The 12,593-nt window shown below is 47.1% G+C and overlaps 1 protein-coding gene across 1 annotated transcript in view; it reads right to left on the reverse strand.

Annotated features, from left to right (window-relative positions):
• The window catches only part of BOK (BCL2 family apoptosis regulator BOK), a 34,298-nt gene extending 21,896 nt beyond the window's left edge, over positions 1 to 12,402 (reverse strand). Inside the window, exon 1 of the mRNA XM_008500839.2 lies at positions 11,786 to 12,402. The gene's annotated coding sequence lies outside the window, so the exon portion shown is untranslated. The remainder of the gene's footprint in view (positions 1 to 11,785) is intronic.
• Between the last annotated feature and the right edge of the window lie 191 nt (positions 12,403 to 12,593).

Here is a 12,593-nt window from a genome sequence, read left to right on the forward strand (position 1 = left end):
CCAGAATAACTCAGAGAGCCCCGGGAGGTCACTCCCAGCCTTGTGTTCACAGCCTGGGTTCTATCAGAGGCGTTGTTCTGTTTCCCCAGCCCCTTCACACAGCCTACAGCAATTCCAGCAAAAACTACCTGCTGTAACACAGAGGTCCAATGTTCTAAACCACCTGCAGAGCAGAGAAGCAGAGAGATGCCAGAGACACAGAGTTCACAGCTGGAGAAGAAGGCCTCACTAGCCCCTGTCTGCTAGGTGAGGTGTCCCTTCAGAAAGAAGATGCTCTAGCAGAACACTGGCACTGTAACCAGACCAAAGCGTTCCACCAAACCAGCCCTTAACCTCCTACATTACCTCACCCAGTTTTAACACACTGCCTCTTCCTATCTGATTTTTTGCTGCAATACTTCAGTTTTCTGTTTGTGAAGTTACCACCACCACAAAAACACCTACGATGCTTCAGGTTGCAAAACCACCCAGGGGGAACAGGCAGGCTCCAAGCAACATTTCTTTTCATACAGGAATATTTTGCCACCAGGAAAACAATATATGGAAGCAGCAGCTTCATGGGACCAAATCAGAACAGAGAGTCTTTTTGAACCTCTCTTGTTCCTGGAGGGCTGGATACAAAGCCTCCTGGAAACCAAGCAGTTATTTGTATGACTTGCATGTGAGGCTCTTCCTGGAGCACCCTTCCCAGAGCAGGATTTCATAGAATCATAGAATTGGCTGGGTTGGAAGGGACCTCAGAGATCATCAAGTCCAATCCTTGATCCACTCCCCCCGTGGTTCCCAGCCCATGGCACTCAGTGCCACATCCAGGCTCTTTGGAAAGATCTCCAGACACGGAGAATCCACTACTTCCCTGGGCAGCCCATTCCAATGGCTGATCACCCTCTCCAGAAAGAAATTATTTCTCATCTCCAACTAAAACCTCCCCTGGCACAACTTGAGACCCTGCCCTCTTGTCTTGCAAGACATTTTGCAGCATGAGGTGACATGTGCCAGACTAGAAAAGGCTGTGTCATGATGAACTTACCCACCACAGCCTTGAGACTGTTCTCCATCAGAACACAGGTCTAGTGAACTAAACACATCCAATTTAGCAACCAAACCACTTCCAAGGCTGCTGACATAGCTTATCACTGACACCCAATGTTTTCCTCTTCTAACCCACTGCCATGGCCACTGCCACTGCAGACACAGCTGCCTTGTTATACCTATACTTTGTATACTTTGACAAAGGCAGAGCAAAGATGGGCTGTAATCCAGAACTGCTGTACCAACACAGCAAGGGGAAACATAGAACATGAATTTACTGCTAGCAAAAAGTGCCATCAGTTGAATCACAGAACATCTCTACCAGCATTCTTGAATGTTATTCTAAATATAATGCCTGAAGTGAGCCAATTACTGGTACCCAGGTATCAGATCAGCAGCTGCCCACTATAAAACAGCAGCTTCTGGGTAAATCTACGAATTCGATGAGGCTGTAGCACCAGCTGAAAAGCCTAACTGAATAAATGTAATTGCTTTGCTTGTTGCCTATCCCTAACTGGCTCCAAAATGGCACATTTTACTGAATGGGTCATCTCACAAACCAAGAAAGCAGCAGACACAAAGAAGAAATAAAAGGTTAAGTTATCAAACAGCTCTAGCTTTCTTTTGAAACACAAAACACTTGCATGCTATATCACCACAAAAGAAAAGGCAGAAAACACCTACTGAGGTCACTTATTCTCAAGAGAGCAAACAGGACTCTTTGTGGTCCTCCATGTTGACAAAAAGTTAACAAGATTTGGTTTCCTTTGGTTATTTCTTACTTGGTGGAGCAGTATAGGGATGTCATTTTTTCATGAGCAGCAGCAGGTTCAGTTAAAGAAACCTTCACCTCCAGCTGCTGATACCTATTCCCAAACTGTCCCTCCTAATTGCACTGCTGTAATTTTGTGTTTGCTGGCACTGTGAACTGGTTCAAGGAGCAGGCTGCTTATTTTTCATCTGGATGCAATAGGCCCTCCATCCAAAACACATCTGCAGAGGGGTATTAGCACAGACATGGTGGCCACGAGCAGAAGGAAATTAATTTAGTTTTGCCACCATGACAAACACCCATTAAACTATACAACTAGTGTATTTGTGTATTTTCTGAATATAAAAGTGCAGCTGTGGTGATCTACAGCTTCATAGCCCATTGCAGAAGACAGAGAAATGCTGATAGAAGGCAATCAACAGATCCTTCTGCAAGAGCAACAAGTACTCAGCATGTCTGTGCTTCCCAGCTTTTTAAGATTACAGCTTTCATGTCTTCTGAAGAAAAGACTTTAACTAAAAATGGTAACAAAACCCAAACAAACAAACAAATTAAAATTGAAGAAAAAAATGGCAACTTTTTGCTACCTGACATTGAGGTATCCTAATCAGGCACATACAAGAGCCAGGGCAAAAGCAATTCTTTACTTCTGGCTGAAACATGTGAGCTTAAGTCAATGTCCAAAGCAGGGTTAACTTACATTTGTTGACCTTTAATTCCATCATCTCCTTTACTTTGACTGGAAACCTTTTGGACAGAGTATTTACATGATTCTGAAAGGCTGCTGGGTACAGTAGCTGTTCAACATGTTTGGGATAAGGTACATCCATATGCTCACCCTTGCTCAGGGAAGATGGAAAGTCCCATCATCATTAATGATCCCTTCCTAGGCTCCACAGCACATCCTGAATATTTTTCTGGGCTCTCATCTCAGGAAAGATCTGCTTCAGGTCTTGGTCCATCAGTTCAGCAAGAGCTAGGCCAGCCTGCACACCTTCTCAATTGCATCAGACTGCACTGCACATTGGCTTGACAGCAGCAAACATCTGGCCAGACATTAAAAACCTTTGCCAAAGATGCTTAGGGTGGACCCACTTCAGCAGGTGATTCAACTCTGTTTTAATCACATGGAAGGATCAGCAAGCAGGAAATCTTGTTTGAGGTCATTGATGTCAACCTGGGTTTGTATTTGTTTCTAAAAGAGAACAAGTCTCAGGCTTGCAGGATGTAAGAGCTGTTAATTGCAGCTGAACACAGCTCAATGCTACAGAGTTTTGTGGTTTTGGGTTTTTTTTAACTTTAAAGGAGAACACTGATGTTTATTTAAGAAATTATGCAGCTAATACAAATCAGAAACCTGAATGTGTCCAGAGTGTTATCTACTTAGGGTATTTTTCCCTCATGTTGCTAGCGTATGCCCCTTTGAACATTCAAACAAATGCAATTAAAAAAACAGAAATAAAACTATGTCTTTATGTGCTAAATTAAACCAGCAGTTTGGAAGTTGGGAAGAATGCAGAAAAACACCCAAGATGAACTCGCAACACAGAACAATTCTTATTCAGTTACTGAGCTGAGTCAACTGTTGAGATGAACAAGCAGCTGGAGACCAACTGCCTTCTCTGGGGATGAAGTCAAAACCCCAGAGGAGCTGCATTCTCAGAGAGATCTCCTGCTGAGCTACTCAGTTTGCAGTTTGATTATAAGGAGTTGGAAAGCAGGGAATAAATCTGATATATACTGGGAACACTGACTGCTTTCACAGCAAGCCTAAAGAACAAGCTCAACATGAACAGTGCTCTTTGTGCTTTACCTTCACTCTGCTGTGCTTTATATCACTTCTGAATTTCAACAGATGCACACAGCTCTGATTTTTATTTTTTATGAAGCAAAGAAAGAGCTTAAACTGGCCTGGCTGATGCTGCTGGTCTTTTTCAGCCTAGATGATTCTCTAAAATGTTTACTTACCTACATGAATAAAGCCTAAGGAAAAGTTGCACTAAAAATTCCAGTTGACACTCCAGAAATCTCACCTGAGGAAGGGACACATGAAGTGGCAGTAAGAGTGCAGTACCCCACAGGTCATCCAGGGGAGAACCACCAGCAATGCTGCAGCCAGCATAAATCTGACACCCCTCAGCAGCAGGGAGAAGGTTAACTGGTGAAACTAGAATGAAAGGAAATCAAAATACATAAAGCCACATTTCTGGGGAAGGGAGGTGTCCCATTCACGTGCCTAGGTTAAGCTGAAGTGCACAGTTACTGCAGTAATTCCAAGTGAAGGTTTAGTGCTGGGGTAAGGGTTTAGCATCACTCTGTGTGACAGGGACAGCCAACACATACACAGTCAGATCACACACTGAAGAACAGCTGGAGTGGAGACCAGCAACCTGAGAAACTCTCCCGTTGTCAGCCTTCCCCTAAGGGCAGAGCACATTCCTCACAGCCCTCTAGGAGATGGCACTCTGCTGTCTTTTGGTTTGCTGCTCCTCCTGTAGAAGTTGCAAAGTCAATGGGAAGCATGGCATGAGCCATACATAGGTTCTTCATTTAAAAAAAAAACAACCAGATGATGCTTATCATGCATGATCAGAGGACAACCAGATCCACACAGACCCACGGGGGGCTCCACCCTCTCTCTCTTGCACACTCCCACAGAACATTTTCACTCAAGGTCTGAGTTCTCATTTCCTTTAACCACAAAGCAGTTTCTCTGGATAGAAGCCAAAGAGCATAAAAGCTCTTGCTAGCACTACCCTGCATTTTGTTAGAGGAAACCCAATCTTGGTGATTTAAGGAGAGCTTCAGTTCTAGAAGCAGCCATGAGATCAGGCCACTGCAGTGGGAGACTGAGCAAGTAATTTCTGTAAGTTAGCAGTGAACCTTGCAGAAATTCAGATGGCTGTGAGTAGCTGGTAGCTGTGAGTAGCTGGTAGCTGTGAGTAGCTGGTGGCTGGGAGTAGCTGGTGGCTGGGAGTAGCTGGTGGCTGGGAGTAGCTGGTAGCTGTGAGTAGCTGGTGGCTGTGAGTAGCTGGTGGCTGGGAGTAGCTGGTGGCTGGGAGTAGCTGGTGGCTGGGAGTAGCTGGTAACTGGGAGTAGCTGGTGGCTGGGAGTAGCTGGTAGCTGGGAGTAGCTGGTGGCTGGGAGTAACTGGTAACTGGGAGTAGCTGGTAACTGGGAGTAGCTGGTAACTGGGAGTAGCTGGTGGCTGGGAGTAGCTGGTGGCTGTGAGTAGCTGGTGGCTGTGAATAGCTGGTAGCTGGGAGTAGCTGGTAACTGTGAGTAGCTAGTGGCTGGGAGTAGCTGGTGGCTGTGAGTAGATGGTGGCTGTGAGTAGCTGGTAGCTGTGAGTAGCTGGTGGCTGTGAGTAGCTGGTAGCTATGAGTAGCTGGTGGCTGTGGGCCAGACAGCAGAGGCCATGGAAGTGGCCATTAATCAACAGAAGTTTGATGCAAGCAGTAAATGCCTCATCAGAGAGAGGCATTAAGGAGAGGACAGCTTTGCACCTTCTGTTACGAGAGGACAGAAAGATCTTTACAGAATCCTAATTTAAGCTACTATGCATTGATCCAGATGACTCTGCATCTTCCTGTTTACAAATGTTTCTGGACAAATGTGAATAAAGAGGAGTATTTTCATAAGAAAACACGAATGGGTAGGTTTTCCTCCACGAGGCATCTCAGATAGACAGCATTGGAGTTCTTTTCTCTGAAGTACATGCATCCTAGCAATCAGATTTAGTGCTATATTTTAGTTTAATTGCATGAAAAACATTTACTGGTAGGAAAAAATTGTATAAGCAAGGAGAATAACAGCTGTCAAGTCACCGGGGGAGAGAATGAAAGTTTTTTTCTCTGTCAGACCTTGCATACTGAACTTGGATCCAGAAATCCACACTACAATGGGTTTACTCTGCTGAAGAAATTATGATTCTCAGACACAGAAATGAAAAGGGGAGCTTCCTACCCATGGAGTCTCCAAATGGCTGCCATGAACTGGAGTTGTCCTCACAAAGCAGGTCAGCTCAGACAGCAAAAGCTTCAGCAAGATGCAGTGAAGTTTCACAGATTAATTCAGCAGAAGGGATGAGAAGCATCTCAGAGAACAGGTTATGCTGTCAGTCTGAATTGCAGAGATCTTTGTAAACACAAGTGTGACCAAAGTGTAGCTTTATCAGAATTACAGCTGAGTACTCCTGTTCCCAGTTTGGATACAAGTGAGAAAGCAGGCAATCTGCCCAGGCAATTAAAACAAGCTTCTTTCCTCCAGTAGCCCTGGATAGTTCGATCTCTTTTTTCCTCCTTTTTCTGAGTGGTTAACTCCAAATGGATTCAACCCTATTTAGCAGCTCCATTTTAAAAGCAGGTAGGTAACTGAAACTGTCGTGATATCAGTTCCAGCAGAGCATTTTGTTCTCTTTCAAGAAGCATTTACACCAACTTCCATAGCTACTCTGCTTCCACACAGGACTCTCTCCTAAAGCCTTCAGTGAGTGCCAAGTCCACCCCCCAGATAAACTGCATGCTGGCACCTACCCTTCATCACTCAAACAGATTTCCACCCTTCACCTGCATACTATTTCCAAGGCAGTCAGAACAGACTAGTAGAAAAGTTAAAATGTCTCCAGGAATAACATTTTCCACATCCATCTCTGCCTTAGCAGAGCCCGGAGTTCTTGCAGGAGCCCAGGATTCAGCTTCATCTTAAACTGTCCTCTACCAGTAGACAGCAACATGGCTTGGAAGAACAAGTACTCCATGCTCTCAGCTTGGAAAAACTCCAGTTTAATTTGGGGATTAGTCACTGTAGGAAGCAAAGGAATGCTGAGCCAACAGGAGAGTCAGTCAGCTGCATCCTGAGCTGCAAGCGTCACTCTCGCTTATTCCACTTTGCCAGCTCAGCTGGGAGAGGAAGGATTTCTTTGCTGACAGCCTTAAGAGCCACAAAATCAGCAGGAAAAAGAAAAAAGAGGCCCATGCAGTCAATATGGCAAGATCTGTAGTGATACAGACTGAAAGCAGGGATGAGGATACTTTAACAGTGTGCTGCAGGCTCCATTGAAGCAGGGATCTCACAAAGAGCTATCACCAAAGCACAAAGTGGATTTCTACAGAACCAGGCTCAGTCTGATGTATCCTGTGAGGCACAGAATCCTCTTGGGATGCCTCCTTGCATTCTTTCAGTGAGTAAGGTTTAAGGCCTGGAGTAGCACATTACTGCTACAAAACAAAATCACTTCATGCTTACCCTGAGCTGGGGTGCATCCAGGTGGAGCAAAACTGATCAGCCCCATGCCTCACACCACAGAGAGGAAGTAATTCAGATTTAGAGCACTGCACTACTGCTTTCCTGTGACAAATTCAGATAAGATATTCACTGCTGCCACTCAAAACCTTCATCAAAAATAGAGGTAAGCAGGGGGGAGAACGTCCCCATTTTCAAACTGTCAATTTAGTATGCAAGTCCAAGTAGAAACTGTTTCCACATAATCTTCCACATAAAGGGTTGGACTTGATGATCTCCGAGGTCCCTTCCAACCCAGTTGATTCTATGACATTGAGTGTTACATGGTACACAGAATCTTAGTGGCCAGGTCCAGATGCAAACTATAAAGACAAAAACTGCTGATGAAGTCCAGCTCTGGCTTCTCGTTGTACAAGTGCATTCTTTCCTAGGACTTGAAAGGTCCACTTTGAACTGGTCAAATGCATATACTTGGGGAAGGGGACAGATTCAGAAGGATCTTCTTGACAGGAAGAGAACTGTTCTCATAGTGTTACTGCTTAGCTGCATATTGCAGCAATAGTCATTTCCAAAAGTACAACACAGAAAACCACTGCAGCCTCTTAGCAGTACTAATGCAGAAATAGCTCCTCTCCAAACAAGCACTGCAGCACTAAGAGAGTTACTCCATTGCTTTCTTTTAAGAGTACAGCTGAACCCATCCATCCTGCTAAGTACCTCCAGAGAGAGCAGGCTAACACATAGAATCACAGAATCATAGAATTGGCTGGGTTGGAAGGGACCTCAGAGATCGTCGAGTCCAACCCTTGAACCACCGTTGCAGTTGCTAGACCATGGCACTGAGTGCCACATCCAGTCTCTTTTTAAATATCTCCAGGAACACGCAGCACACCCTCTCACACTGCCTCACCTCTCTGCTCCCCCCTCTCTTTGCACTGGGCAAATCCTGCTGCTTTTCAGAGCTCTCCAGGCTGAGGGTACCCAGGCTGCTGCTGCAAACAATGTCCCTTCGTGACTCCACAGAGCAGTCCACGAGAAGCTGAGACACCAGCCCTGATGTCACCGAGCCACCACATAACCCAGCCACCTTTAACAACTGCTTCCACCTCCCTGAAGTCATTGCCACCCCCCCTGGGACAGTGACACACACTTTAATCTCAGTGGTTTACCCTCACTGCCCGTGAACTGCTGTTGTTGTACTCAGGGCAGACCTAAGAAAATGAGCCCGGGTTGCAACTGGGAACCTGAGAGTCCCAACCACCACCTCCCCCTGCTCCCTCCTCTGCAAGGGATTGATGCTGAGTTCCCTGGCTCTGGGCACCACTCCATGGGCCTGTAATAATTTGCATATGAAGTTGTATTTGTTCATTTAACCTATGTAACTTTGTTTATAAAATAGAAGTATTAACCGCAACGTTATGTGCCAAAAACACTGTGTGACTGTGGCAAATTGTAATAACTTACATATAATGTTTGCTTATTTAACCTAAGTAGAACATTTTTAGTGTACTTACTTATAAAGGCAGGATAGAAGTAGTGAAAGAAGATAAGGATGTTAACTGCAGAATGTACTTTAGAGAGAAAACGTGTATTGTGACAAAATGCTGTGTAATCATGTTTAAACGTTCTTATAGATAATCTTTGTAGAAAGGGGTTAACCAAAACACAAGATGTGTCTGCATAAGAATCAGTATTGTCGGCTGTGTCTGCCCAAGAAGAATTAGTATCGTCGACACATTCGAGCTTTCCCAGCAACATCGGGCTCACACGGCCATAAGGACAATAAATACCTAAGAAACTTTAAGGTAAAGTCGTGCTGTCTTGTCGGAGCAGAGACTCCCGAGCACCCAGCGCTGTTTTTGCTTGTTGTCGCTTGCTAATAAACTCTAATTGGTTTTTAATTGGCGTGTCCTGGTCAATTTTTAGGACCCAGTTTATAACAGGCCGGCCTCACGGCAGAGGTGGCAGTGGAACAGGCAGTCTGCCTCCCGCAGGACAAGGCTGAACCAGGGCAAGGGGGAACCTGTCCAGAGCAGGAGCTGCTGTGTGCTCCTCCATGCAAGGCGCTGTTGCCACCTGGTGGCACCCAGAAAGAGCAAAAAACCCTCTGCTCCTAAAACACCTCCCAGACCTGAAGGACTGAATTGCCCCTGTACTCAGCCCTGGTGAGGCCACAGCTTGAGTCCTGTGTCCAGTTCTGGGCCCCTCAGGAAGTTCAGGAAGGAGACTGAGGTGCTGGAGCAGGTCCAGAGAAGAGCAAGGAGGCTGGGAAGGGATCCAGCAGAATTCCTGTGAGGAAGGGCTGAGGGAGCTGGGGGTGTTGAGGCTGGAGAAGAGGAGGCTCAGGGGAGACCTCATTACTCTCTCCAACTCCCTGAAAGGAGGTTGGAGCCAGGAGGGGTTTGGGCTCTTTTCCCAGGCAACTCTCAGCAAGACAAGAGGGCAGGGTCTCAAGTTGTGCCAGGGGAGGTTTAGGTTGGAGATGAGAAAGAATTTCTTTCTGGAGAGGGTGATCAGCCATTGGAATGGGCTGCCCAGGGAAGGAGTGGATTCTCCGTGTCTGGAGATCTTTCCAAAGAGCCTGGATGTGGCACTGAGTGCCATGGGCTGGGAACCACGGGGGGAGTGGATCAAGGGTTGGACTTGATGATCTCTGAGGTCCCTTCCAACCCAGATGATTCTGTGATTCTATGACAGGAGAGCTCCCCAGCAGCACGGTGAGGGCTCTGCAGATCCACCATGGGTTTGGGAGGCGGAGAACAGGGTGTAAAGCCCAGAGCTTCTGCAGGCGTGGACAGCAGCACCAGGCTTGTGTCCCCATCCCAAACCCAGAATTCCTGCAAGGTGCCCCAGGAGCCAGAGGGCATCTGTCTGCAGGCCATGCCACACTGATGTCTCATGAGGCACAGAACAAGGTAAATCTGGGTCTTGTGAATAATTCATGCAGAAAAAATCTGAACCAACTATGAGCAGAGACTTCACTTGAAACAGATTCTTAAGCTGGAGCAGGTAAGGTGCAGAGCTACTTGTAATTAGCTAGAGAGTTACAACAGCTCCAGGCTTGCCTGTCTGCTCACCAGCATTCTTGCTTTCACCAGGCACCTGGGCTCCAGGCTGACCCTCCAGAGGGTGTCTTATCACACTTTTTTAACCCCCCAATGCACCTGGTTTCTGTTTGACACAAGTATGCAATAGGTGGGGAAACAGCAACACAGCTGCAGCACTTTTACCTTCAAGTGGGGAAGGGATTTGGAGCTGGGGTTGGGGGGAGGGATGGTGTGGAGCTGAGCAGAGGACTTGTTTACATAGTACATTTAACACCAGCTTTTATTTTTTTCTTAATTCTTCAGGTTTGTGCCTCTGTTTTAGTAGAAAAAGAAGAAAAAATATTAATGAAACCAGCCTATCCTCTTTAAAAAAATACTTTGAAAATAAATTTAATAAAAAGTAACTTAAAAGAAACCTTTACATTTGACCCTTTCCTACTCACAGTTAATGGCAATCAGCATGGGAAAACCAGTAGGAACCCCCAAAGCATGAAGTTCCTGCAATGTTGAGAAGTGAAAGGCAAGAACGGGCAAGAACTTCTGCTATGAAGGGAAAGGCCAACCAGCAGTGTCCAAACTGGCAGAGAAGACAAGGCTGACTTGGCTTCTAGAGCTGGCTGCCCCCTCAGCCATACTCTGGTCCATGCTCACCTGCTTGGGGAAAAAGGTTATTCCCCCACACTGCCCTACAGACCCAGAAGGAGCTGCTGAAGCAACAATTTTACACATACATGCAACTTGCAGTGTGATTGTTCTGCAATCATAATTACCAGTGTTTAAATAAATAAATAAAAAGAGCTGGATCATTAGAAACAGAACAGTCTCCTGTCTCTCCATGCCCTGCTGCTCTGAAGCAGGCTGCCTACAAGTCCCAAACAAGAGGTAACATCAGCCTACATTTAAATCCCCTCTGCCTCCTCTACTTCTAGGCCAGCTCTAAAACTGCTGGGTTTTCCAATTTAAGATGGGCAGGAAATGCTAATCCCACATGCTGATCATCCTCATTAAAGGCTTACCCTAAATCAAGCTGCCACAACAAGTTAATTGCTGCTCCTCCCTGCAGTTATTTCCAGCTCTGTACTACTATCCCAACACTGTACCACCTAAAGGTCTAAGGATGAGGTTAATGAGGCAGCTCTCCGGTGTATGTTCAGACTAGCTCATCAATTAACTTTTTTTTTTCTTTTTGTGAGACTTTTGCCCTCTTTCCTGATGCCAACAATGGCTAAATTCACTAGTTCCTGTGACAGGAGGTGGAGAGCTGAGCTGCTGAGCTGTCGGGGTCAAATGATTCCTGAGTAACATAAGCTTATCCCCCACTTACTCCCCCCTGAGGGGTGCTCTGTGTGTGTGCAGACAGGGAATAGTTCACCTCTTGGTCCTGGCTGCAGCAGAACTGGAGCAGAACTCAGCTCTCCTTCCTCTCCTGCTTCCTCCATGTGTTCCTCCATCTCCTAAATCAAGGTGATGTACTGGAACAGGGATGTTTCTGAGACAAGATGATTATATTTTGTGGGGCTAGAAGCCTGGTCCTGCAGGTATCAACTCTAGCAATCCAGGGATCCAACAGGTCAGCTTTTGTTGAAAGCCTTCCAGCTGAGATACAGCTCATTTAAATACAAAGATACTATCTCATTACAGGAGTATTTGATACCAGTCCTCTCTCTAATGGGTGTTTTCACTCAAGTACCTGGAAGTGCTGGCTGGTGGGATCAGAGGGCAGGGAAAGAGATGGGAGAGGGCTGCAGAGACCCCTCTGTCCGTCCGGCTGAGCCGATTCCTCTTGCTATACAGCCCTGCAGAAAAGCACCACAAGCTCAGCATGGGAAGAAACAGCTCGACAAACGCTTGGCGTGCAGGCAGCCAGGCAAGAGCTTGGTAGAAGTCCCCTCTGTTTTGTTAACTGTGAGGAAAAAAACCTCCAGTTTTCAGCAGAGTTCTTTTGTTTTTCCTTTGAAAACTTCCCATCAGCAGCTGACACTAAAGCACGTGGAGAAAAAACCCGCAAACCCCACAGAGCCAGCGATTCTGAAGGCCCTGGCTTCTCCTGGGGGCAGCGGGCAGGCGAGGGCTGAGTCCCACGGCTGAGGCTGAGGTGGGGCCGTCCTGGGGCGGGTGCTGGGACAGCCCCTGAGGGCTGAGGAGCGGCCGCCAGCCTAAGGGCCAGCGCCGGGAGGTCTGAAGGGGTTCGGATCCTCTTGCTGGACGGCAACATGCTGGACGGCAACATGCCGGGCGGCCGCTCCGCAGCATCCCCGCTCGCCCTGGGCGTGCCGGACCGGTACCGCTCAAGCCGGTACCGCCCGGCCCGGCCCGCGGGGGTCCCTGGGAGGTGTAGTCCGCGCCGCCCTCAGGGCTCTCCGTCCCGGCAGCTCCCGTGCTGGAACTCGTCATCCCCCCGCGCAGCCTGTCGGGCTCTGTAGTCCGCGGAGTCGCCCCGCTGCCTGGCGAGCACGGCGAGAGAACTACATCTCCCGGCAGGCAGCCCGGCCCCGGTA

The sequence above is a fragment of the Calypte anna genome, chromosome 9 (genome assembly GCF_003957555.1).
Source record: "Calypte anna isolate BGI_N300 chromosome 9, bCalAnn1_v1.p, whole genome shotgun sequence".
Lineage (NCBI taxonomy): Eukaryota > Metazoa > Chordata > Aves > Apodiformes > Trochilidae > Calypte > Calypte anna.